This window comes from Aythya marila (assembly GCF_965140915.1).
Source record: "Aythya marila genome assembly, chromosome: Z".
NCBI classification, from domain to species: domain Eukaryota; kingdom Metazoa; phylum Chordata; class Aves; order Anseriformes; family Anatidae; genus Aythya; species Aythya marila.
The window spans coordinates 70,970,382-70,996,038 of NC_139080.1; positions in this window are offsets into that span (position 1 = coordinate 70,970,382).

The following is a 25,657-nucleotide window of genomic DNA, read 5'->3' on the forward strand; positions in this document are numbered from 1 at the left end:
TCTGGGTAAGGATTAAGGGACGAACGAATAAAGGGGATGTTGTTGTGGGAGTCTATTACAGACCGCCTGGCCAGGATGATAGCGCCGATAAATTATTCTTTACAGAACTAAGAGAGGCCTCAAGATTAACTCCCCTTGTCCTTATGGGGGACTTCAACTTGCCGGACGTTAACTGGGAGTGCCACACAGCTGACATGAGCAAGTCCAGGAGGTTCATGAAGCACCTAGATGATAACTTCTTGGTGCAGGTGCTAACGGAGCCAACTAGGAAAGGTGCCCTCCTAGACCTGTTGCTAGAAAACAGAGAGGGTCTGGTGGGAGATGTGGTGATTGGTGGCCGCCTCGGTCATAGCGACCATGAAGTGGTTGAGTTCAAAATTTATGGTGACAGAAGGAAAAGTGCCACCAAAACCTCATCCCTAGATATGGGGAAAGCGGACTTCAGGCTGCTCAGGGAACTAGTCAGCAAGGTCCCCTGGGAAACTGCTTTTGAAGGCCTCGATGTCCACCAGTGCTGGTCACTCTTTAAGCGATGCCTCCTAGAAGCACAAGATCAGGCAATTCCTAAATATCGCAAGTCAGGCAGGCGGGGCAGGAGGCCGGCGTGGCTGACCAGGAACGTTCTAATGGAGATTAGGCGGAAACAGAGAGTGTTTCGCTACTGGAAGGAGGGCCAGGTGTCATGGAAAGAATACAGGGATGCTGTTTGTGTTTGTAGGGAGAAAGTTCGTGTGGCCAAAGCACAGCTAGAGTTGAAGCTGGCTGTGTCTGTGAGAGAAAATAAAAAGTTTTTTTTTAGATATGTAAATGGAAAAAGGAGAACTAAAGAATACATAGGGCCGCTCCTTGATAGGGAAGGTCTCCTCACAGACAATGACGTAGGCAAAGCAGAGACGCTTAACGCCTTCTTTGCCTCTGTCTTCAATGCCGATGATGGGCTTCGGGACCCAGGGTGCCCTGAGCTGGAGGACCGGGACGGTGGGGATGACAAACTCCCAACTGACCCTGAACGTGTGCGGGATTTGCTACTCCACCTGGACCCCTACAAGTCCATGGGTCCGGATGGGATTCATCCCCGGGTGCTGAAAGAGCTGGCGGACGTCATCGCGGAACCTCTTTCAATTATTTTTCAACGATCCTGGGAATTTGGAGAGGTCCCGGTAGACTGGAAGCTGGCAAATGTTGTGCCGATTTTCAAGAAGGGTCAGAAAGAAGACCCTAGCAATTACAGGCCTGTCAGTCTCACGTCAGTGCCTGGTAAAATCATGGAGAAGTTGGTTCTCGAACTTATTGAGGCGCACCTGGGGGACAAAGCAGTCATTGGTCCCAGCCAGCATGGGTTTGTGAAGGGTAGGTCCTGCCTAACTAACCTGATTTCCTTTTATGATAAGATCACCCGTATGGTGGACCAAGGGAAACCAGCTGATGTGATTTTTTTGGACTTCAGCAAGGCTTTTGACACGGTTTCCCATAGGATCCTACTGGACAAAATGTCCACCATACAGCTAAATAAAAACATCATACGATGGGTGAGCAATTGGCTAACGGGCAGGGACCAAAGGGTTATGGTAAATGGGGCTGCGTCAGGCTGGCGGGCGGTCACCAGTGGGGTCCCTCAAGGCTCCATTTTAGGGCCGGTACTTTTCAATATTTTTATAAACGATCTGGATGTAGGAATAGAGGGTATTTTGAGCAAGTTTGCTGATGACACCAAACTTGGAGGAGTTGTGGACTCAAATGAGGGCGTAAAGGCCTTACAGAGGGATCTGGACAGGTTGGAGAGCTGGGTGATCACCAACCGCATGAAGTTCAATAAGAGCAAGTGCCGGGTCCTGCACCTGGGACGGGGAAACCCTGGCTGCATGTACAGACTGGGCGATGAGACGCTGGAGAGCAGCCTAGAAGAGAGGGATCTGGGGGTCGTGGTAGACAGCAAGATGAATATGAGACAGCAGTGTGCCCTGGCAGCCAGGAGGGCCAATCGTGTCCTGGGGTGCATCAAGCACGGCATCGCTAGTAGGTCAAGGGAGGTGATTGTCCCGCTCTACTCTGCGCTGGTGCGGCCTCACCTCGAGTACTGTGTGCAGTTCTGGGCACCACAGTATAAAAAGGACATGAAACTGTTGGAAAGTGTCCAGAGGAGGGCTACGAAGATGGTGAAAGGCCTGGAGGGGAAGACGTACGAGGATTGGCTGAGGTCACTGGGCCTGTTCAGCCTGGAGAAGAGGAGGCTGAGGGGAGACCTCATCACAGTCTACAGCTTCCTCATAAGGGGGTGTCGAGAGGCAGGAGACCTTTTCTCCATTAACACCAGTGACAGGACCCGCGGGAACGGGGTTAAGCTGAGGCAGGGGAAATTTAGGCTGGACGTCAGGAGGGGGTTCTTCACAGAGAGGGTGGTTGCACACTGGAACAGGCTCCCCAGGGAAGTGGTCACTGCACCGAGCCTGTCTGAATTTAAGAAGAGATTGGACTGTGCACTTAGGCACATGGTCTGAACTTTTGGGTAGACCTGTGCGGTGTCAAGAGTTGGACTTGATGATCCTTAAGGGTCCCTTCCAACTCAGGATATTCTATGATTCTATGATTCTATGATTCTAAGAAAAATAAAGTATTATAAAAATATATATGTTTTGAAATGGAAATTCTTGTGTTTCCGTCAGATATAATGGCTGTATTTCCAAAACTATGCGGCAGGATTATATAGTTAGATTCTCGGAAAAGTGATGAATCAAGTATATTTTACATATATTTTATATATATATATACACATAGATATATCTATATCTAACATAGATATATCTATATCTATATCTATATCTATATCTATATCTATATCTATATCTATATCTATATCTATATATCTATATCTATATCTATATCTATATCTATATCTAACATATATGATATATAAAGTATATATATTACATATATATATATATTGATATTATCTATCTATCCATCTATCTATCTATATGAAGCACCTGTCACCATATTGATGAACACTCTTTGGAACGACTCTGATGCTCTGATAGCGGGGGTAAGAACAGGAGTTTGCCTGTTAGTACCTCAGTGCTTCTGTTTCCAATGAATTTAAAAAAAAAAAAAAAGCCACACAATTTTGCTTATATTTTAATCATATATTCTGGCATTTTGTCTGTTTTCTGTCATACTAGTTACCTATCTATTCAGTATAGTTTCCCAGAAAATATACCTTACATCTTCTTTGAATCCCTACAGAATAAAATTTGCCAGAAAATGGTGGATAATTTTACATTTAGTTTCTAAATTATGGAGAGGATCACTTTCATTTTGAAACAATAAAATTCTGAAAATATTATATATATATTAAAAATAAATATATTATTTATAATTTTGAAATATACATGTCTTCACATTGTGAAAACATGTTCTAAAAGAACTGTCACGTTCAAGTTATTTGGCCTGACATGCAAAGATAAAAAGATGCAAGAACGGGAGAGAATAAAATAAACACTTGTGATTTATTGGTATCTGAATCCCAAAGTCTTACTGAAACATCAAGAAAAACTCTGTGATGACAGAAAGAAATGCATTATTCAAATAAGCAGTAGAGGCTCTGATTTAGTATTACACAGAAATTAAATTGATGCACAATGGAAAATTACTTCTTCATCATAAGGATGTTGAAGCACTTATTTAAGTATAATTTAGGCCACTAATACTGTATAGTTAATCAAGATTTAATTGGTAAAAGCTTTTCTGCATTGTACTTCTTAGCATGACTTTCACTGTTAGATGTTGTGTTAAATAAGCAGATGTACGTTGGATTAACTTCTTTGACTACTGCAGGTACATGACAGTTCCAAAGAACTGTCCTAGCAGGAGTGAGTTTTGTATTTTCTCAGCCCTCACTCAGAGCACTCAGGCTACAGGATGAGGTCAGGAATAAACCAGAATGAAAGATTTATTTAAAAGTGAAATATTAAATATTTCTTAAATATTTTTTTTATGATTCCTTTCCATCTGTGTTTAGGAACTATTACCAGAATTTACTTTCACCCTTCCTCTGTGACATATGGTTTTATTGAAGAGTTCTCTACCTGCACTACAGCATCCTTCCTTATAAATCCTGCTTATGTTTTCCTCTGAGAATCCTGAATTACAGCCAAAATCACATAATGTAATTGTACATGTATGTTTCATCCCTGGTTCTGGGTTCAATTTACATTCCTACCTGTCCTTGGCAGCTTTTATTATTTTTCTGGTCTCTATTATTATTTATTATAAGTGGCTTGCTTTCTTTCTTTCTTTTCTTTCTTTCTTTCTTTCTTTCTTTCTTTCTTTCTTTCTTTCTTTCTTTCTTTCTTTCTTTCTTTCTTTCTTTCTTTCTTTCTTTCTTTTCTTTCTTTCTTTTCTTTCTTTCTTTCTTTCTTTCTTTCTTTCTTTCTTTCTTTCTTTCTTTCTTTCTTTTTCTTTTCTTTCCTTCCTTCCTTCCTTCCTTCCTTCCTTCCTTCCTTCCTTCCTTCCTTCCTTCCTTCCTTCCTATTGCATTGGGATGCCTGTAAAGCTTCTAGAGCCACTTATTAAGGACATCCTTGGGTATTACAGTAACTTTCAAATAACTAGATACATATCACAATGAAAATAAAATCTTACTGTCTTATTTCTATAACACTTATGCTAGTATTTTTCCCTGAACAGATGACAAGGGGGGATGTATATGTTTAAGCTAAAAGGTAAAATGACATCACCAAATCTGTAGAGTTTATATAGACCAGACATTTTATTGGAAGAGCTGTTCAATTAATTTTAAATGAATTGCCTTTATCAGAATTCTTTAAGAGTGGATTTTTATCTTCAGAGCAAAGACGGATTCTAATCTTTGAATTTCAGTGGGTAAAATGATAAATTTGTAGAGCTTGATTTTTTCAGTTAAAAGGTAGCTTTTTCACTTTTGAAAGATGAAATAGCATGAATCACTTCACTGATGTGTGAATTTAATTCATACATAATACAGATTTAACCTGAGATCTTGGTAATAGGAATTGGCCAAACTAATTGGAAAACTCCAATTCTAACTTTCTCACTTAGAATTGTCCCTCATCTAAGATTCAATACCTGATGTAGAAAATGGTGGTGCACATAGGTTTCACTATATTATATCTGAATCTTTGACCTTTCAACTTATTTTCCCTTTTTTCTAGATGCTATTTCTCTGACAGTACGCAAAGCCTCTGGTGACACAGAGCTTTAGACTGAATCAGAAAGGATTAAAAGATCTCAAGCACATTTCAGTTTTTAAGGGATGCCATACTACTAGTGTCAGCTGTCATGGTCATTATACTCTGAAGATATTCATGTGTAAGAATAACCCAAACTAGTTTCAGTATGATTACCCAATCAACTTGCAGTACAGTTTAAATACAATGCAAACAAACAAAACCAGACTATGCTGTTGACCAATTGTATGTTCTAAGTCCTCCCAGATAGTATATTTCTGTGTATGGTAAGCTATTCAGCAGCCATCCTTCATTTATTCTACCAAGTATCAAAATCATAACAAATTAAGTGAGAATATTTATACCATATATCACAGACAAAGAACAGGTTGGAAGATTCACTTAGGTGGGATTCAGTTTATCTATGTATATATGACAGGTTTTCACCTGTATCAGATTAGCGCGTTAGTCCTTATTATTAGTTTTTAACACTGCGTCCTGTGTTAAGCCCTGCATGATGGGGTCTTGTAGGGAATGTATGTGTTTCTCCAAGGGCTTTGTGGCCCATCTTCTTTCTCTTCCACCAGTGAAGCTGACATGTGAGAACTGCTGGTGTGGAATGGCATTTCAAGCAAGACTGAGTTCTCACTTTTTTCTCCTTGATCAGAAGATGGCATCACATTAAATATTCTGGAACAACTTGTTGCACCTAAGAAATCATAGCTATATGTATTTCAAGCTACGAAGGACACATTTTTCAAGCCTCATTGGCCTCATCTGAAATGGGTCAACTACAGTAAGTCTGTGATAGACAGAAGTAGGCCTGTTTTTGATAAAGTCCTGTTTTTTGATAATAAAGTAGAGCTGTTGTTCAAACAATGTTTTTATTAATATAAGTATTACATTAATTTGCACACAGATTCTTGAATATATATGTATTTTTTTAATATTTTCCAACTTCTAGAACAAGTGGTTGTCCAATACTACCTTTCTTTCAGTATTTCCCATATTGGTCTTAGAAGTTTTCAGTTTAAATTAATGTTTTACTTTAACAACATAAAAGATAATGAAAATAACAAATGAAGGATCTGAAAGAGTAAACCATGTAAACCATCTTATGTGGTCGACATGGATTAATCTCATGGCTTGAGTGGTTGTCAGCTTCAGGTGTTTGTGCTGATGTCTCTGCTTTTGTTATTGCAATACCACATAATTCTGGGTAATTGTAAAATACTCAGTTTTCTCAATAAAGCTTAATTTATGCTAATTACTTGCATTTTGAAAAATTCTTTAGAAAAATATAAGTAACCTGATCGTTAGTCTATTTTTTTTTTCACATTCTAGTTCTTAAATGTGTGATTTTGCTTTTCATTTATGCTGCCCCATCCTTTCAAGACTCATATTCTGAGTAAGTGTGTATGAAAGATCACAAATAAGGCAGGAATATGAAATGCTGTGGTATCTCTCACAATGCAAAAACAAACAAACAAAAAACAACCACCAAAAACACCAAACACCCCTTCTCCAGTATTATGTCTTCTTATTTCTGAAAACGAACTTCTTTTTAACAAAACTAGGTAATACTCACGTAAAGAAGGCACATCTACATGGTTCTGAAGCTTTTATTTTTTTAAATCATTATAATTTGTAAGCTGTTTTATATATATAAGCAATACTGTTAATTTAAAATATTGATACGGCTTGATGAATGATCACAGCCTGCAAGAGCAAAAATAATCCTGCTGTGTATGAACTAAGAGTACACCCTATTTATTATCATAATATTAAGTATTTTGAACTGCTTTGTAAGTATTATTTTTAAGAGGCAAACAGTTATTGAAAGTTCTTAAAAAATTCATTTTTTTTCAATATCTCTGAAGAGATGATGAAGTTGAATCTATACTAAAGATAACCTACTTATTATTATAATGTAGTTATAATGTAGTTATAATGAGTTATTATGTATATGTTATATATGTAGCAAATACTTTCTCTAGGAAATTAACAATATCAGGTTAGCAAAATATAATTTACACTTTTATGCATTAAATGTAATTTAATACAGAAGTCATAAAAAGCAGACTGCTACCTTAGCCCTGGGAACAAAATAATCTACACAGCAGGAAGGAATCAGTTATACAAATGAGGTTGTCCTAGGACAGTTCGCATGCCCTGTGATATCAAATACTGGCAGATGTAGACAGTTTACAGCACTTCTTTCTGGAGCACATGGTGAAATTTTTGTGGCATGCACACAGTGCCAAAGATAAAACAGGACACCTCTGTTGGTCAACTGAGTCATTCCCCACTACCCAAAAAGTGCAGGGAATGTGAAACAGAATAAATATTTGACACAGATATTCACTTCACAAACTACACATTAATCAATTCTTGGCTTTTGAATATGTTTTCAGTGATACTCCTATGAGACAATATTAACAAAATATGATTTTGAATATAAAACATATGAGTCTCCTAGACAGATTTGAAATACAAGGCATTATAAAAAGTATGCACACGTGATTGTCCCCCTGTACTCGGCTCTGGTGAGGCCGCACCTCGAGTACTGTGTTCAGTTCTGGGCCCCTCGCTACAAGAAGGACATCGAGGTGCTTGAGCGGGTCCAGAGAAGGGCGACCAAGCTGGTGAGGGGCCTGGAGAACAAGTCCTACGAGGAGCGGCTGAGGGAGCTGGGCTTGTTCAGCCTGGAGAAGAGGAGGCTCAGGGGTGACCTTACTGCTCTCTACAGATACCTTAAAGGAGGCTGCAGTGAGGTGGGGGTTGGCCTGTTCTCCCACGTGCCTGGTGACAGGACGAGGGGGAATGGGCTAAAGTTGCGCCAGGGGAGTTTTAGGTTGGATCTTAGGAAGAACTTCTTTACTGAAAGGGTTGTTAGACATTGGAACAGGCTGCCCAAGGAAGTGGTGGAGTCACCATCCCTGGAGGTCTTTAAAAGACATTTAGATGTAGAGCTTAGGGATATGGTTTAGTGGGGACTGTTAGCGTTAGGTCAGAGGTTGGACTCGATGATCTTGAGGTCTCTTCCAACCTAGAAATTCTGTGATTCTGTGATTCTGTGACTATCCAGTCTAGTGGTTTTACTCAGCTGGGCAGTTGAGCACTACCACAACCGCTCTCTCACTCCTCCTCCACAAAGGGAAAGGAGGAGAAAATGCTGTGCAAAGGGCTCAATGATTGAGATAAAGACAGGGAGAACACTCACCAGTTATCATTGTGGGTAAAACAGACTCAGCGTAGGTTAGTAGTGTAGATTAGTAAAATTTATTGTCTATTACTAACTAGCTAGAGAAGTGAGAAACAAAGAGACTAAAAACACCTTCCCCCCATCCACCCTCTTCCACGTCCTCACCCCAAGCAGTGCAAGGGAACAGGGAATGAGGGTTGTTGTCAGTCCACGACGCTTCATCTCCGCTGCTCCTTCATGGTCACTCTCTGCCCCTGCTTCACGTGGGGTCCCTCCCATGGGATGCTGTCCTTCCCGAATTGAGCCTGAGGGGGCTGCCCACAGGCAGCAGCTCTTCAAGAACTGCTCCCACATGGCTCCATACCATGGGGTCTATTTGTCAGGAGCAAACTACCCCAGCACAAGTCCCCAATGGGCAGCAGCTCCCAGCAGACCCCCTGCTCCCACATGGGCTCTTCTCCACGGGCTACAGGTCCTGGTGGCCAAGAAGGCCAATGGGATCCTGGCGTGCATTAAAAGGATTGTGGTCAGCAGATCAAGGGAGATCATCCTCCCCCTCTACTCTGCCCTGCTCAGGCCTCACCTGGAGTACTGTGTCCAGTTCTGGGCTCCCCGGTACAAAAACGACAGGGATCTCCAGGAAAGAGTCCAGAGAAGGGCCACAAAGATGATACGGGGCCTGGAGCATCTTCCCTGTGAGGAAAGGCTGAGAGACCTGGCTCTGTTCAGCCTTCAGAAATAAAGACTGAGGGGGGATCTTATCAATGTTTATAAATACATGAAGTGTGGGAGACAACGGGATATGGCCAACCTCTTTTCAGTGGTTTGTGGGGACAGGACAAGGGGCAATGGCCACAAAATAGAGCACAGGAAGTTCTGCACTAACATGCGAAAGAATTTCTTCATGGTGTGTGTGACAGAGCACTGGAACAGGCTACCCAGGGAGGTTGTGGAGTCCCCTTCTCTGGAGATATTCAAGACCAGTCTGGACATTTATCTGTGCAATTTGCTCTAGAGAACCTGCTTTGGCAGGGGGCTTGGACCCATGACCTCTCAAGGTCCCTTCCAACCCCTACAATTCTGTGATTCTGTGAAACCAACATGGATATGAACAGCAGCAATGTTTGCACTCTCAATAATACAGAGACTCTTTCAGTAACGTTTCTTTATTTTCAGATGTGATGCTGCCTCCCGTGGAGTGCCCGCCTAGTGCCGCCGTCAGGACGGCCTCTTGTGGGGCTGGGGAGAGTCCTGGAGGCTGCTGCTGGCCCTCCTCTTCGGGGTATGCTGGTGCCCCCCAGGCAAGCAGTCCCTGCCCTGGGCAGAGGGACCTGCTGCCACCTGCCCTGGCTCCTCAGGTAGCTCCTCCTCTTCTGTGGTAGTAGGGGCACGAGTTCTCCCTGGAGAGGTGGCGTGGCCGTGGGCGGCTGCGGGACTGTGCTCCTGTCGCCCTGCAGCACGGGTGTCCTGGCGGTCACACTGCCAGCAGATCCCTGTGCTGCACAGCTCCACAGCAGCAGTGATTAGCCGCACCATAAAAAGCAGCTTTTTTTTCACCACAAGAAAAGCTTTTGAGGCAAGGCTGCAGCGCCCGCACCAAGCCCTCCTTGTCGAGCCCGTAGAGGCACAGGAAGCCGATCACAGTGCTCAGGCCTGCAGCACGGGTCCCCCACGTGTGGGCGGCAGCTCCCCCCAGACCCCCTGCTCCTGTGTGGGCTCCTCTCCACGGGCTGCAGCTCCGGCCCGGGGCCTGCTCCTGCGGGGTCTCTCCATGGGCCGCAGCCTCCTCCAGGCCACATCCACCTGCTCCACTGGGGGCTCCTCCACCCATGGGGGGGCTGCAGCATGGAGATCTGCCCCACCCATGGACTGCACAGCTGATTTTTACTCCTCGCTCTACCAGCTGCTGTTGCACAGCATTTTATTTTATTTATTTTATTTTATTTTATTTTATTTTATTTTATTTTATTTTATTTTATTTTATTTTATTTTATTTTATTTTATTTTATTTTATTTTATTTTATTTTATTTTATATTTCTTACATTTGCTCTCACAGAGGCACAAAGAATATTTCCTAATGGCTCGTGTCTGGGGAACTATGGGCCCCTTTGGAGTTGGCTGAAATCCTTATCCAACATGGAATTCTTCTCATGGAGTCCATCCCTGCAGCCCCCTGGTACCAAAACCTTGCCATGTAAACCCACTACATCAGGTCAGCAAACATACAAATTAACAGCTGTATTTACATGCATATAAAAATACGTTATTGTAGAAGGAATAATTTCTCACAGCTGCCTGAGTATTTTGTCTTTTACAGGGAATAAAATGGGATATCACAGCGATACTAATACTCTGATAAGATAGCCATTGAACATTGTAGTGAAAAATAAGACAGTTGTGTAACCATTTGTTGATTAGAAAAACTCCTGAAGCTTGAAAGCCAAAGGCTGCTGCTATTGATTCTCATAAAAATGACACAGCTTCTACTGGTTTGATTTTCTGAAAATTCTTGTAATTTCGCTCTGACAGTAATTAGGAATAGTTGGTTTATGAAATCTGTACCAATGAAAAAAATTTTCATCAATGAAGTGTAGAAATACTTGGTTTGGGGGTTTAGAGGATGCAGCTCTTACGGACAGTTCTGCAAAGAAATGGCTTTGGACAGTGCAAAAAGGATGAGCATTCTTCAGTGCAGTTGAATATTTCTTTCAAAAAAAAAAAAAAGTATCACATTTCATAGGGTGTACCATTAAAAACAAACAAGTAAACAAACAACACACCCAAACCAACAAACAATTCTGAAAAACTTTTAGCAAAAGCAATTAGCCTTTGAGGCAGAGCAAGGCCTGTTTGATTAAAAATAAATAAATAAATAAATAAAAATACTTGTAGCAAATTCAGCCCTTGAAGAAATCCCTACCATCTCTGTCTCTGCAAATTTCTCAAGTGAGATTTTTGTAATTTCATGTAATGTCAGAAACATGCATCTTATATGCATCCTAGATTTCCCTCTAGGATATCTCAATTAGCTAAGAAGAAAGGACAAAGGCCTTCTTGAATAGTGAATTCTTTCAACTCCTTTGATTTCTCTAACTTGAATTTAACCACCTGTTATGAAGCTGCTAGGCAAAAGGTAATTTTGTGTGCCCGTGTGTATCTAGAAGTGGATAAAAATTTCAAAATATACTCGGTAAATATGCCAGTTAGCTAGTCCTTATCACCACATAACTCCAGTAGCTTATCATCTTCTTTTCCTGTGTAGGTAAAAAGAAAATATTCATTTTGTTTGTTTGTTTGTTTGTTTGTTACTTAGTTGAGGCACAGCTTGATTATCTGCCATTCACTGAATACAGAATTTCTGTTTATTTAGTAAAGGTTAGCAATATTCCTAACTGTCTTTCTGCAGGAACCTTCTTCAATGGATTATTTGTGACATTAGATTGAAAATCAATAAGAGCTAAGAACATTTTAAAAGCAAATTACTGAAACAAATTCTTAAGATAAACTGTAGCATTTAAAACATGTTTAAATATTTTCTTGAAATAAGCCATGAAGATTGTTGTTCATAAGTGAGCACTTACAAACAGAGTATGTTAAATATGTTTTTAAATCAGATTTTAAAATAAGACTTTCAAGGAGACTGTAAAACTGTTCCTAAAATCTCCATAACCAAAGGAAGAAAAGAGAGGTGAGGAAGTGGCCAGGATAATTAAATGTCAATAATCTTTGGCAATCCCAAGCACAAATACAGTCTGGGTGGAGAATGGTTTGAAAGCAGCCTTGTTGAGAAAGACCTGGAGGTGTTGGCTGATGAAAAGCTCGACATGAACCAGTAACATGTGCTTGCAACCCAGAAAGCCAACCATATCCCAGGCTGCATCAAAACCTGAGTGGCCAGCAGGTCAAAGGAACTGATTTTCCCCCTCTACTCTGGTCTCATGAGCCACCAACTGGAGGCCCTGTTCAGCCCTGGGGCCCCCCAGCACAGGAAGGACATGGGTCTATTAGCCTGAGTACAGAGTAGGCCAGGAGGATGATCAAAGGGCTTGAGCACCTCTCCTATGAAGCTGAGGAAGCTGGAGTTGTTCAGCCTCGAGAAGAGAAGGCTCCAGGGAGACATACATGTAAAAGAGGCCTTCAATTATGTAAAGACAGACTACAGGGAAGCTGGGGATAGACTTTTTTTCAGGGGTTGTAGTGAAAGGAAAAGGGGATAATGGCTTTAAACTAAAAACAAAACAAACAAAAAAAAAAAACACAACAACAACAAAAAAAGGTAGATTAAACATTAGGAAGAAATTATTTTCTCTGAGAGTGGTGAAGTACTGGAACAGGTTGCCCAGAGAAGCTGTGGATGTCCCATTTCTGGAAATGTTCGAGGCCAGATTGGATGGGGCTTTGGGCAACCTGGTCTGGTGGGAGGTGTCCCTGCCTACGGCAGGGGGTTTGTAATTAGATGATCTTTAAGGTCCTTTACAAGCCAAACTATTGTATGCTTCTATGCCGTGTAAAAAAAAAAAATCACTTAGTTCAGCTTCTGGGAGCTAAGCCACTGCTTTTACCTGGCATTGAACTCTCAAATTCCTAAATAATTTTTCCCAGTAAGTAGGTATACAATTTTGATTTAATTATTTCTTTAACTCATACAGTACTGCAAGGGATTGTGACATAAAAGACATCTTTCAAAGAATGTAGACCCACAGTTAGGCAGTAAGTCCACAGATGATCAAGGATCATCAAAAGACAGAGGAAAAGGTAGGATTTAAGTGTTCCTATTTAATTCTTCAGCAAATTCTGTTATATAAGCAAGGCAGGTCACTTCACCATTCTACATTTTTTGTCTTCTCTTTTAGTAGTCCATGTCTCTTTCATTTCTATTGTATGTGGGAAGGAAGAGGGGTGTCTGAAACATCGTCTTAGACTACGTTTGTACTTTATGAAACAGCAAAATTTGTGGTAGGTTGATTCCACACATACACAAAAGTGATAAAAATTCTGGCCTAGACTGAGCCACGCTTAAGAAGATCCACTATTTGAATATTTGGTCTCAAAGTAGCTCCATATTATAAAGAATGTGCAGGTACACATAATGCGTGGATATACCTCTCTGCTACAATAGCAATAGAATATGGTGAATTAATCTTTGTTCTGTTTTTAATGCTAGTATTGCCAGATTATTCACTTTGGTTTATCGTAGCATATATGATGGCATTCAGATGTTCCTGCCTGTCCACCTGAGACCTCTTAAGGTATTTACTTCTGAATGTGATTGCTGCCAAGGCCAAAAATAAACTCTTCTCTTGTTCTATCTGTAAGAAAACCTTGGATCATTTCATTGTTATTTTCCCAAACATTACCTCATTTCTAGATTTATGTATTTGTAACCATATGGAACATTAAATGGGGGTATTTCTATACTAGTATGTAATATATTGAATAAAAACAAGTCTTTTTTTTTTTTTTTTTTAAATCAATGTAGTGAATACTAGAAATTAATTGTTATTAGGTAGAGTTTCTAAGTCTTTCAAGGGTTTCAATGTGATATAGCACTTTATATGCACAGTAACATTGTCAGCATGAATGCTACTCTGGATCTGTCACTACACTTTGATCTAACTTCTCCCTTCTGCCCCACTACATTCCCTGTATGTCTGACTTCTGCCACAAAGGAACTGTTCATACTCCTTCATCTTTCACTATTAATCTAAGAATTTAATTATTTAGAAAACTTCCTTAATTACTCCTCCTTCATTGCCTCCTACATTCACGAACAGTACATTATATACCCTGCATTCATAGTCATGAGGATTTATGCCAGTGTGTATATTAATTATATCAAATTAGCCTTTAGAATATTTCAATGAAGGAGGAAAGAATACCCATGCTCAAAGGCATGCATTGCATCTCCCCACACAACCTTTCACTAAACAGACACACAGCACCACCACCAGAAGTTAATTAAGTCCTGAGATGTGTGGAAGCTTCTCATATAAAATTAACTGAGAATTTTAAGTGCAAATTTACATGTAGATCTTGTATGTGGGAGGGGAAAAAACTTTTTTTTTTAAAAAAAAAAAAAAAACAACTCTTGCTTCTACTGAGGCAGCTTACTACTTACTAGTAGTTGATAGACTTGCAAAAACTACATCTGTGACTTATTTCTGGGGGAGAAAGAAATAAGCAAATACCAAACACAATAGCAGCTAATGAAAAGCCAACAAAAAGACTGGAAACAAGGATCCTATTTAAGGTCCTAGCCATGTTCTCTTCCATGTGATCCCTCTACAACAGGATCCTCTGTTACAGGAAGCAGTTTGCTGGCTGCCAGCTCTTTTTGCCTTGGTGACTTCCCTGAGCCTGCTGATTGCTCCTCAGGAACTAGTGAAGCGATAGTAGTAGAAGATATGTCTTGACTGATGTATCAATCTGTGGTGTGCTATATGACCTATATGACCTATATAGACTATACATACATAGACTATATATATTCCTATATAAACTATATTGTCTATATACCTATATAAAGAGTGGAGATCTTGTTGGAGTATAAGGTGGCTTCTTTCTGGCTTAGACACCCATGTTTTCCTCCCATGGAAACCATTCTTGGAAATGACAAGAAGAGGATTGTGTGCAGTTTTTTCACCCTGGCACTGACCGAGACCCAGATGGCATCTGCATGTCCAGTGAAAACAGTATCTGTGCCAGGGATAACACTTTGGGTTTATCTTAGAGTAAGTGGTACTAAGGTTTTAGAGGTCAGGTAGTATTTGCAAAAGATCCACTTAAGACTACATGGGCCCATTATTATTTGGGTATGACTTACATTGTATAAAAAAGAAAGGTGAATCTACTTTTGACTGAGAAAAACACAGTTCAGCTATTGTGTGATAAAATTCTAAAGTAATGTGCAGACATCAAGGAATAGACAAACAGCTGCAGTCCTGTGCAGTACCAATGACATCATGAAGTGAAAAACATGGTAGGGGTGAAGGCAATACAGTTTGCGGATTGCTTGTGTTCTGCAGTGATAGAAGTCTGGATAATGCCTGGAGCATGATATGCTAGGGCGCCTTCATGGACTTTTGTCACCATTTCAACCAAACTCTTCAAGACAGACAGGTTCCTTTCTTTCTCCACTGTCACATCTATGTAGAAACCAGGGCCAGTGTGGTCTGAAAAGCCTGATGGTTTTAGGAATTTACAGATACTGTCTTCTATTTCTGAGACAAACCATAGGAGATATTTTCATAAAAGAGAATTTTTTTTATTTTTTTTTTTTTAATATTTTGTGTGTGTCTGTGTGTTTTGTGTATATGCATGGGTGCTTAGAATATGCGAATACTCAGGTTTTCTTATCAGGCCATACAGAAAACATTTCACACTTCTGTGGCCGTTCACTGCTCTCATTTACTCAGAGACTGAGCAAGGTATAAAAGCATCCATCAGGTGGGTAAGATAGATTACCCATTTCTAACATATGATTTAGGCCATCTATCAGCCCCTATATAAACCTTGCTAGACAGTTTTAGTATGAAAACCTTGAGCTTTACAGTATAGCATTTATCACATTTTCAAAGTTAGCTCTCTGGAAATACAGGTATATTGTTTTGCTCTGTCACGTCTCCTCTCTCCAAACTGTTTTGGATTTTTCATGAACTCTAGTGATATTCAAACCCCATGAGAGTCAATATATCATGTTAGCCCAGAAGAAGATCCATATTCATACTGAAGTAGCACATTGAGAGTATCTGTGTGTTTGCAAATATTCGTGTAACTTACATGTACACGTACTGTACATTGTCAAACATTTTTATTAAATGACTCTCAATTGGTAGTTACACTTCGTTAGGTGCATTTCATTTTGGTGAAGGGAAGAATAGGAATTTATTTCTTCATCTTTGACACAGTAAAACAAACAAGCTAAATATTAGTGAAGAGGCTGGAGTTCAATTCTACTTGATTTAATATAAGGTCTTCAGTTCTTTTTGCCACAGCTACATGAGGAATGAAATACAGAGTAGGTTTTGCAGAATTCATATTCCTGTGAGTGACCTAAAAAAAAGCTCATTCTTATCATTACTTTAGTGTAAGACTTTCCTAAAGCACTTCAAAATATGCCCTCTGTAAAATGTGTTTTTTGTTTGTTGTTGTTTTCATTGTTTGTTTTGCTTTGTTTTGTTTTTATTTGAATATGTCAGGTTAAAAAGCAGTGGTTTACTTATAGCTATAACCAGGCACAGCTCATTTCGCTCATTCTTACTCTGTGGAGGTTTAATAAACTCTGCAAGTTGAAAGTTGTTTTCTTCTTTTGCAGATCCTCTTATAACCAACACACTGCGTAAATGTAACATTTACTGAAATTAAATAAACTAGTTCTCTCTGGAGTTGAAATATATAAAATCATGAATGATGGGAACATTGCTCAGTAGATCTCATAACACAAGAATCAAATTAGTATACTAAATAACTTGATTAGGCAGTAGGTTTAAAGCTAGTTAAATAAAGCAGACTTTTTATAACAAATAATTAATCTTTGGAACACACTGCCACAGGACACAGTAGAAGCCAAAAGTTTAATATATTTAAAAGATATGTATATATCATCTAATGGAATAAAAATCTACCAGAGGCCAGTAAGTGTGAGAATGTGAATGAGACCGTCAGCACCTACACACATATTTTCAGAATCTGGGATCGTATATTATGGGAAGCCTGACTCTGCTCTCATGGCCACTGTCAGGAACTTGGTACTTGTGCTGGAGACCTTTGGTGTTAACATGTGTTGTCTCTTTTTTTTTTTTTTTCTTTCCCCCTTTTTTTTTTTTTTAGTGAAAAAAAGGTCTGTCTTTACGTACCTATATGCTTTCTATATAATTCCATACTGGACAGAAATAAATATTTCTTGTCGTAATAGACTATTCCAGCCTCCATTTTCTTTTCCTAACCTCCAAACAAAATTTATTGCATATAATGTAGTTTATACACAAATTTATTCTTTTTTAAAATTATTTTTCCCCATTGAAATTTTGCAGGGCAGTAATGTGGGAAGCAATATCTTCATTACTTTCAAAGACAAGGTTTCAGATAACTGTAGATTTTGATTTTCTGATAATGTAGGTGAAAAAAAATAAATAAAGAAAGTAAAAATTATAGAATAATAAAAAGGTATGAGGCTCCTCTTTTTATTCAAAAATTTCCAAAGAAGGCATAACACCGTAAAGTACTTGTCTGATGCATAACTCAAGGAAGATGCTGTTCACAGTTTTGGGTTGCTGTCTAACAAATAGCTCTTGAAGTGTCAGTGGTCAGTGTAATTATTCAAGGAAATTAGCATTGCTGAAGATATTTAAAAGTGCTCCTTCTAGTTTTGGTATGAAGGATTCACCTAGGAGTAAAAATTATGTTGTGACCTGTTGGAAAATAGGTGGAAGAAATCACCAGGATCAGAAGGTGCAGAGAACTAAATGTTGATGGTAGTAGCTTTTTAATTTCTGACTGTTAATTAAATTAATAAAACAAACAATAATAGCAACAACAAAACAACCAGACTGTCTGCATGCTTCTCCTTTCTTATTTTTGTCTTTAACATGTTCCCAGAATTTAAATAATCTGCATTTTCTCCTTCTCTTGCAATTATGAGAATATATAAACATACACACAGCTGAACATCTCAAGCTTCTAACACTGAGCAATGCTTCATCAGCAGTATCCCTGGAACATAAAAGTATATTTTTCCACAATGTAATAACTTAGATGCATCCTGAAATGAGACTCATGGGTGTAGAAACTTTAAAATTTCCATGGGATGCCATTTCTCTGGAATTGTTATGGTAGCAGAGATAGAAGGGAATGTTATTTTACTAAGATATTTAATGTTCAACAAGTTACTTAAAGTCATGATTTCCAAGAAAACATCTGATTATACTTAAGATGTTAAGTACATTCTTAAGCATTGTACTTGGTCATATACAGGGATTGCTTGCAGAACTTCTAACCTAATGGGTCTCTTACTCAAGTTCATAAACACTCCGAAATATCATCTAATGAAAAATAGAAGTGGTATTCTTCACCAGGATTATTCCCAAATCTATTACAATTGGAATTCCTATTATAAGACAGTCATGCAGCCATGTAGGCTTCCTAGGCCTCTGCTACATTGCATCACAGTTGTCATAGGGTAAAGCTTTCCCTTATCTCCAGCTTCTCTGGTCCTGCTTAGCTCACTGAGCAGCCTTTCCAGAGCTGTCCTCAGCCCCACTGGCATCACCTGATGGGGCTCTGCCTGCCCAGGGAAGGGCTGCTCGTTGCTTCTGTCCAAAGTGTATGGCCTCCCAGTCTCTACATACTGGGAGAATCCTGGGAGAACTTGCTGGTTAAAACCAAGATAAAGAAGGCACCATGCATTTTAGATTTAACTGTGTCAATTGTCCTAAATCACCTACCCACTCAGTTTCCTTCTTATTTTTTCCTTATTTAGATTTCTTCCCTTTAGTTAGCCATAGGAGCTATTCCTGTTGCCTTTGACATCTCTTGCCAGTCTCAATTGTAGTTGGGCCATGCCTTACAGTTTCCTTCTTATTTTTTCCTTATTTAGATTTCTTCCCTTTAGTTAGCCATAGGAGCTATTCCTGTTGCCTTTGACATCTCTTGCCAGTCTCAGTTGTAGTTGGGCCATGCCTTACCTAACACCACCCTTCTAATCCCAAGCAATATTTTTAAATTTCTCCTTTGATTCCTGCCCCAGCTTCCACCTCTTGTGTGCTGCTCTTTATGTTGGAGCTCTGTGATGAATTCCCCACTTAGTCATACTGGTGCCCTGATGTGTCATCCTGAGAATGGAGATGGCCTCTTTTGCCCTTTGAGGATGTTGCCCTGGTCAGTTCTGCCCTGTTAGTGGACAGCAGATCCTGTTGTTTGTCTCCCTGATCGGCTCAGGTGGTACCTTTACCAAGCAGTAATCCTCAACACCCTCCATGCTTGAAAGCATGCCAAGACACTCCTTTCCTCAGGAGTATGGGACAACAGAATGCTTATTTTACACACTTGCTTTGCTAACTTAAACAAATACATCTGTGATTTATCACATGGAGATCCTTAAGTATAGGAATGGGTTATTCACAGGTGATACACAGCTGTGTTAACCCACACAGACACTTGTGAGCAGTCTAGACAACCCTCCTCAGGAATACAGATAGGCTATTCACCAGACATTAATCCACTATTCATTATCCAGCAACCTTCTAAAATCACACTTGATGCTCACACCTTGGCTGGTCCAGGGGTGCTGCACAGTAAAAAACACATTCAATATCATCACAGAGTATGTGAGAGGTTAACAACTTCCCCATCTGTTGTACATCAGCAGGTGAGATTAACCATTAAAGGCACCATCCCTTGTCAATTCGCTGTGTGCTTTTCCCTTGTTTTTGTATGTTTTGGTACCTTTTTGTTTATTTTTTTTCCATTTCTTCAGTATGCTTATATTTTAATTATCTGCATTTTGGTTAGTAGGCTTATGTTTAAATTGGGTATATTTCACTTACAAATAGATATCTGTGTATTTAAGGTTCATTACTACAATAAAATCACTGTAACTTGGCATTCAGTTTATTGTTGTTTTGTTGTCCAGTATCCAAAGAACCCTTGTTGAGAGACACATTTGGTGTAGTCAGCAGGATACCGAGACACAAAATGACTAATAATAAATTGAATACCTTGGAGGAGGAAATGGCTAAAGAGGATTGGAAATGACAGTCCTGAAGTCAGGACTACATCCAATCAAATTGCTAAAACAGGGCTAAAGTTTGGAAACATTTTTTTAGGCTGGCATCAATGCCAGAAAAAAAAAAAAATAGGCAAAGGAAACAAAGCCCTGCTCAAACTTCTGTGCTGCTGTTAGGGGGCCTCTGAAAATTGTGAAGATGATTTAAAAAGAAAAAATGAAAAAATAGAATCTTATTTAGAAAATTTTAGAACACTATCAGAACAGGATAGGTGATGTGTAGATCTCATGACTATGGTATGCAGGATTGAGGTATCCTATTAGAACTTTGGTCTCTGAAATTAGAGTCAATGGATTAGAAAAAGCTTTTAGAAATGTATCTACTCCCATAAAAGCAATAGACACCTGCACAGTTGATGCTATTTTATCACTACAACAGGACATTTATTCTTTAGTGGTGGAACAAGATAATTTGGTACTTGATACCCTATAGCAAGGATGTGTGTGTCCATAATTAATTCCACCTGTTGCATTCATGTCAATGTCTGCACAAAGAGACCACAATGTTTACATGATTTCTAAGTACTTGCAAGCTTGGCATCAGTTTGCCACCTCACTGGATGTTTTTTCACTCTCTGATCTGTTGAGCTGTATTCCATCTTTAAACCTATGGAACACACTGAGATAAACTCCTGTTATTTTAATCCCAGTAAATCTGTTAATAATTTGTCTGTGGATCATAATTAAGCTTTGTTCTGCCTGTATCCCTAGCACTATTTGAGTAAGCTCATGATGATTAATCTTGCCTTTACACTTAGGATAACTTCACCCCTCCTCTATTCACTTACCACTATTTTGCAAATAGGGAGAGAGACTTGCTCCTCATGGCTCTAACAACACTGCTTGGACATTGTTGACATCTATGCCATATATAATAGGTAGAAGGTCAACAGACTTTCCACAACACTGTTATTCCACAACACTGCCCAAATAAGAGAACTGGTGCTGGTGACAGAAAGCCTTGCTAAGGTTATTGAGCAGGAGTTGGTCCACTACTCCTGCCTGGCCAGGTGTTTCGTAACATGCTCCCTAACACACTGTCATCTGTCTCACTGCTCTCTTCTCTAAACTTGACATCCAGCTCTCACTCCTTTTCTCCTGTCCTATGGAGGAGTCCTGTGTGTCTGAGCTGCTGTATTACACTGAAGACTATCCCTCCTCCTCTTCCCTGTGCATCTAAAGGTTTTTATCTGTCCAGTGCTGCAAGCTGTCTCAACAGGTCTCATTTTTTTGCAGCTCCATAATAACAGTCTCCATTCATATAAGCTGAATGTCAGGACATGTACCTTTGTAAATGCTTCAGAAAAAAAAAAAAAGGGGGGGGGGAAACTAGCCTGTGTCAATGAAACATGGAGCCCTTTGCTGTAAAACCAGGATGCTATTTGCTCTCTAGGTTAATGCAACAACTGTTGCTGTTGTATTTCATTTGTCTGGGTTATGTGACTGCATTCCCAGGGCCTTCAGAGGATGTCAAGTCAATTTTAATGCTCTTAGAATTGCAAATGCAGTGTGAATGTTCCCCAGTGTCTCCTGCTCAAAGATAGAGCAAAGTTAATATTTCTCACAGCTACATACACAGATTAAAATTTAAATAATATATTCTATTTCAGATTAATATATTGCCTCTTATAGAAGATATAGATACCTTTATGTAACAAAAGCACTCAGATGATACATAATACAATAGGAAAAATGTCCAGAACATTTCATGTATTATCTTAATCTATGATCAGTACTTTTAAATAATTTTTTTAGTGTGGTCACTTTCAGGTGATGGTAGTTACAGGAAGTAATATTAATGTAATGAAAATAATATAAATGGATGTCAGAGACTGCTGGCTATATGATGTATGTTTTTCAGAATCTGAAGATTCAGCTTGCAAAGGATAACTATCCATCCAGTCTCTCTTCCTATTTTATTTTATTTTATTTTATTTTATTTTATTTTATTTTATTTTATTTTATTTTATTTTATTTTATTTTATTTTATTTTATTTTATTTTATTTTATTTTATTTATTTTTGAGCTTAAAAACAGCTAATTATCATAATTATTTATGCTGGACTCCATGTGTTGGTGTTTAGAGGGCTGATATTCTTTATCTGGATGCCAGGGATTTCTGCTTTGCCACTTATCTGATATTTGATTTTTATTACCTCATTGAAATTCTGGTTATCTTTCCATCTGTGCCTATTGTATTAAGGTAGGAGATAATATTCTTGAAGTCTTCAGGTGACAGAAGTGCTTTACTGAGTCTGGCTGGGATGGAGTTAACTTTCCCTGCAATGGTCCATACAGTGTAACCAGAACAGCACCAGTATAACACCAGTGTTTTGTCTTATTGCTGCGCAGTGCTGGCACAGAATCAGGACTCTCTCCAAAACCCCCCAGAGCCAGCAGGCTGGGGGTGTGCAAGCAGTTAGGAGGGGACATCACCAGGGCAGCAGACCTAAACTGACCAAAGGGATATTCCACACCATATGTTGTCACACTTAGCAGTAAAAGGCAGGAAAGGGGAAAGTGAAGGAGAAGGGGGGCTCTTGTTATGAAGATGTCTGTCCGCCCAAACAACCGCTACATGTATTGAAACCCTGCTTCCCAGGACATGGCAGAACATTGCTCATTGATGGGAAGTAGAGAATAATTTTTATTTTATTTTGATTTTTATTTTATTTTATTTTTATTTTTATGTTTATTTTTATTTTTGCTTCTGTTTTTTTTTTGTTTGTTTGTTTCTTTCTTTCTTTCCCCTCTTACCTCTTTTGAGTTAAATTAACCTTATTTCCACACATGAACCTTTTTCTTTTCATCACACTTTCTTCCTGTCCTCTTTTTTTTGAGGAGAGGGAGTGAGAAAGCAGCTGTAGTGAAGTTTTAGCTGCCCAATAGGATAAAACCACCACAGGTGCCCAGGTAAAGTTTTTCAAAAGCATGGTAGGCTTCTACAGCCTAAATATTACCTTACGTGATAGGACATTTCGCTCTCAGTTGGCAGCAGTCATGACAGAACTTTATACATATGTGTGGATGCTGCACAAGTTCATGAAATCCAAGCAAAGAGTAGCTTTTGCCATTGCCTTCTTCTTCTGAAAACAATTAAGTAAGAATGTGTTTCTATTAAAAGTCTTCTTTTTTTCTAAGATAGTTGATGGAATTTTAAGGGAAAATAATTATTAAAATAATGAAAATTCAAAACTGGATTAAAAAATGATTTACTTATTATCTATCAAGAACCAGCACTAAATGCTGTAGTAGAAGTTAATAACTCATTTGAAAATCTTGAGAATTAGCTATCCCACCTATTCAGATGTATTTTATAAATTCCACCTACATTTTCCAGGCATAAAATTATTTAACCATTGTCGTGGTTTAACCCGGCCGGCAGCTAAACACCACGCAGCCGTTCGCTCCCCCTCCCCCTCCCTTTCTGGGACGGGGGAGAGAAATGGAAAGTGAAGCCCATGAGTTGAGATAAAGACAGTTTAATAAGACAGGAAAATAATAATAACAAAAGTAATAATAACAATAATAATAATAATAATACAATGGTCATAATAGGAAAATAATAATAATATGTACAAACAAGTGATGCACAATGCAATTGCTCACCACCCGCTGACCGATGCCCAGCCTAACCGAGCAGTCCGGCCCCCTCCCCCCGGCTAGCCACCCCTATGTATTGTTTAGCATGACGTCAGATGGTATGGAATACCCCTTTGGCTAGTTTGGGTCAGCTGTCCTGGGTCTGTCCCCTCCCAGCTCTTACTGCACCCCCAGCCTGCCTGTTGGCAGGACACAGTGAGAAGCTGAAACGTCCTTGGCTTGATGTAAGCACTGCTCTGCAACAATTAAAACATCAGCATGTTATGAGCACTCTTCTCATCAAAAGCCAAAACAAAGCATTCCACCAGCTACTAGGAAGAAAAATTAATTCTGTTCTAACTGAAACCAGGACAACCATTATGTCCTATATTGTGTCTGAATAAAACATCTGTACTGACATTCAGTATTCATGGACAGTACTGCTGTCCAGGTAGACCTGTCCACCTGTGTGTTTCTGTTTCCTTGTAACATGGGAAAATGCTGTAATTCTACATGTGACCTCAACAACTACAGAACAACAAATATTAAGGGCAAGCTTATTGGTGCTCCAGACAATTATTTTATCAAGGAAATGGTGCATTCGTTATGTGCTAGCTACTTTTGTTACATACTGTGCAATTCTCAATCAATACTTTGATTACCTCCTACATGTATACCAGGAGGTATAGGACCCTTAAAATACAGGGAATGTCTAGACTTGAAACACGCCTATCTATTGTGCAGTATATCTCTTTGAAAGTAATTGTCATGTGAACATTAAAGACTGGTCCATGGTATACAGAAATAGTTGACCTGAATCAACTATTTGATGAATAGTTGATGAACCTCTTTGATGAACCTCTTTGACCATCACAGATTCCACTTGTCATTTCTGTGTTGGCCTGTGTTGTAACAGATTTTGTTTGAATAGATAGCTAAGTATTGCAGTATATGTGTCCTCATATACCTATCTATTTGGATGCAGAAAATATATAGCCAAAAGAATAAATCATTTTCTTTAACCAATCTATCACTTAAGTGACAGATAAGGGCTAAATGTCATAGTTTTTATATTTGAACTAAATTTAGCAGAGTAAACATGAGCTACAACAACCTGAGGTTCAAAATACATGCCATAAGCTTGCTCTTGAGACTACAATATTAAATAACAGTTCTTCAGAGGGCCTTACATGGATTTCAAACTAGGGCAGAAAGTTAGCACAGGTTTCTTGGACAGATCTTAGGCTTTTCCTTCCTTTTCCTTAAGTTTTTAGCTTATGTCTACCATAGCACAGCATTAAATAACTTGGCAATATTCCAATTTGGAAGAACACAGGAATGCTGCAGTCACTGTGCGTGTGTGCCTACCTAACTAAAAGTTATTTCCTGTGAATATTTGCTGCAGGCTTGTGGTCTCCTTTTCAATCCTGCTCCCACCTGCAGCAGTAACATTTTGATGAGTAAATAAAGATAGAAAATTTTTCAGTTCTTGCAAGAAATTTCTTGGGAGACCAGCAGGTTATAAAACACAAATATGTAAACAGCCTAGAGCATATACAGAAGTTTTTAAAGCCTAATGGAATTACAAGACATCAGTTGCTAGCAAAGAATGTTCTTGCTTTGCATGGGGCAACCTTGGAAGGCAAAAAAATTCCTGATGTCTCTGTTAGTCTGTCAGTATATCTTTTGAGTCTACATAACTGTATTAAGAAGCTATCATATAGCTTTCTAACTGAATCTGAACTAAACTGCACTGTACAGTAGAAATTTGAGTCTGGAAAAGGAAACAGATAAAAGAAAATTAATAAAGAACATGAGAGACTGTCTCATATCTCTCAAACAAAATCATAATCATTATAATACTGTGTAACACTCTCTGCTGTTTT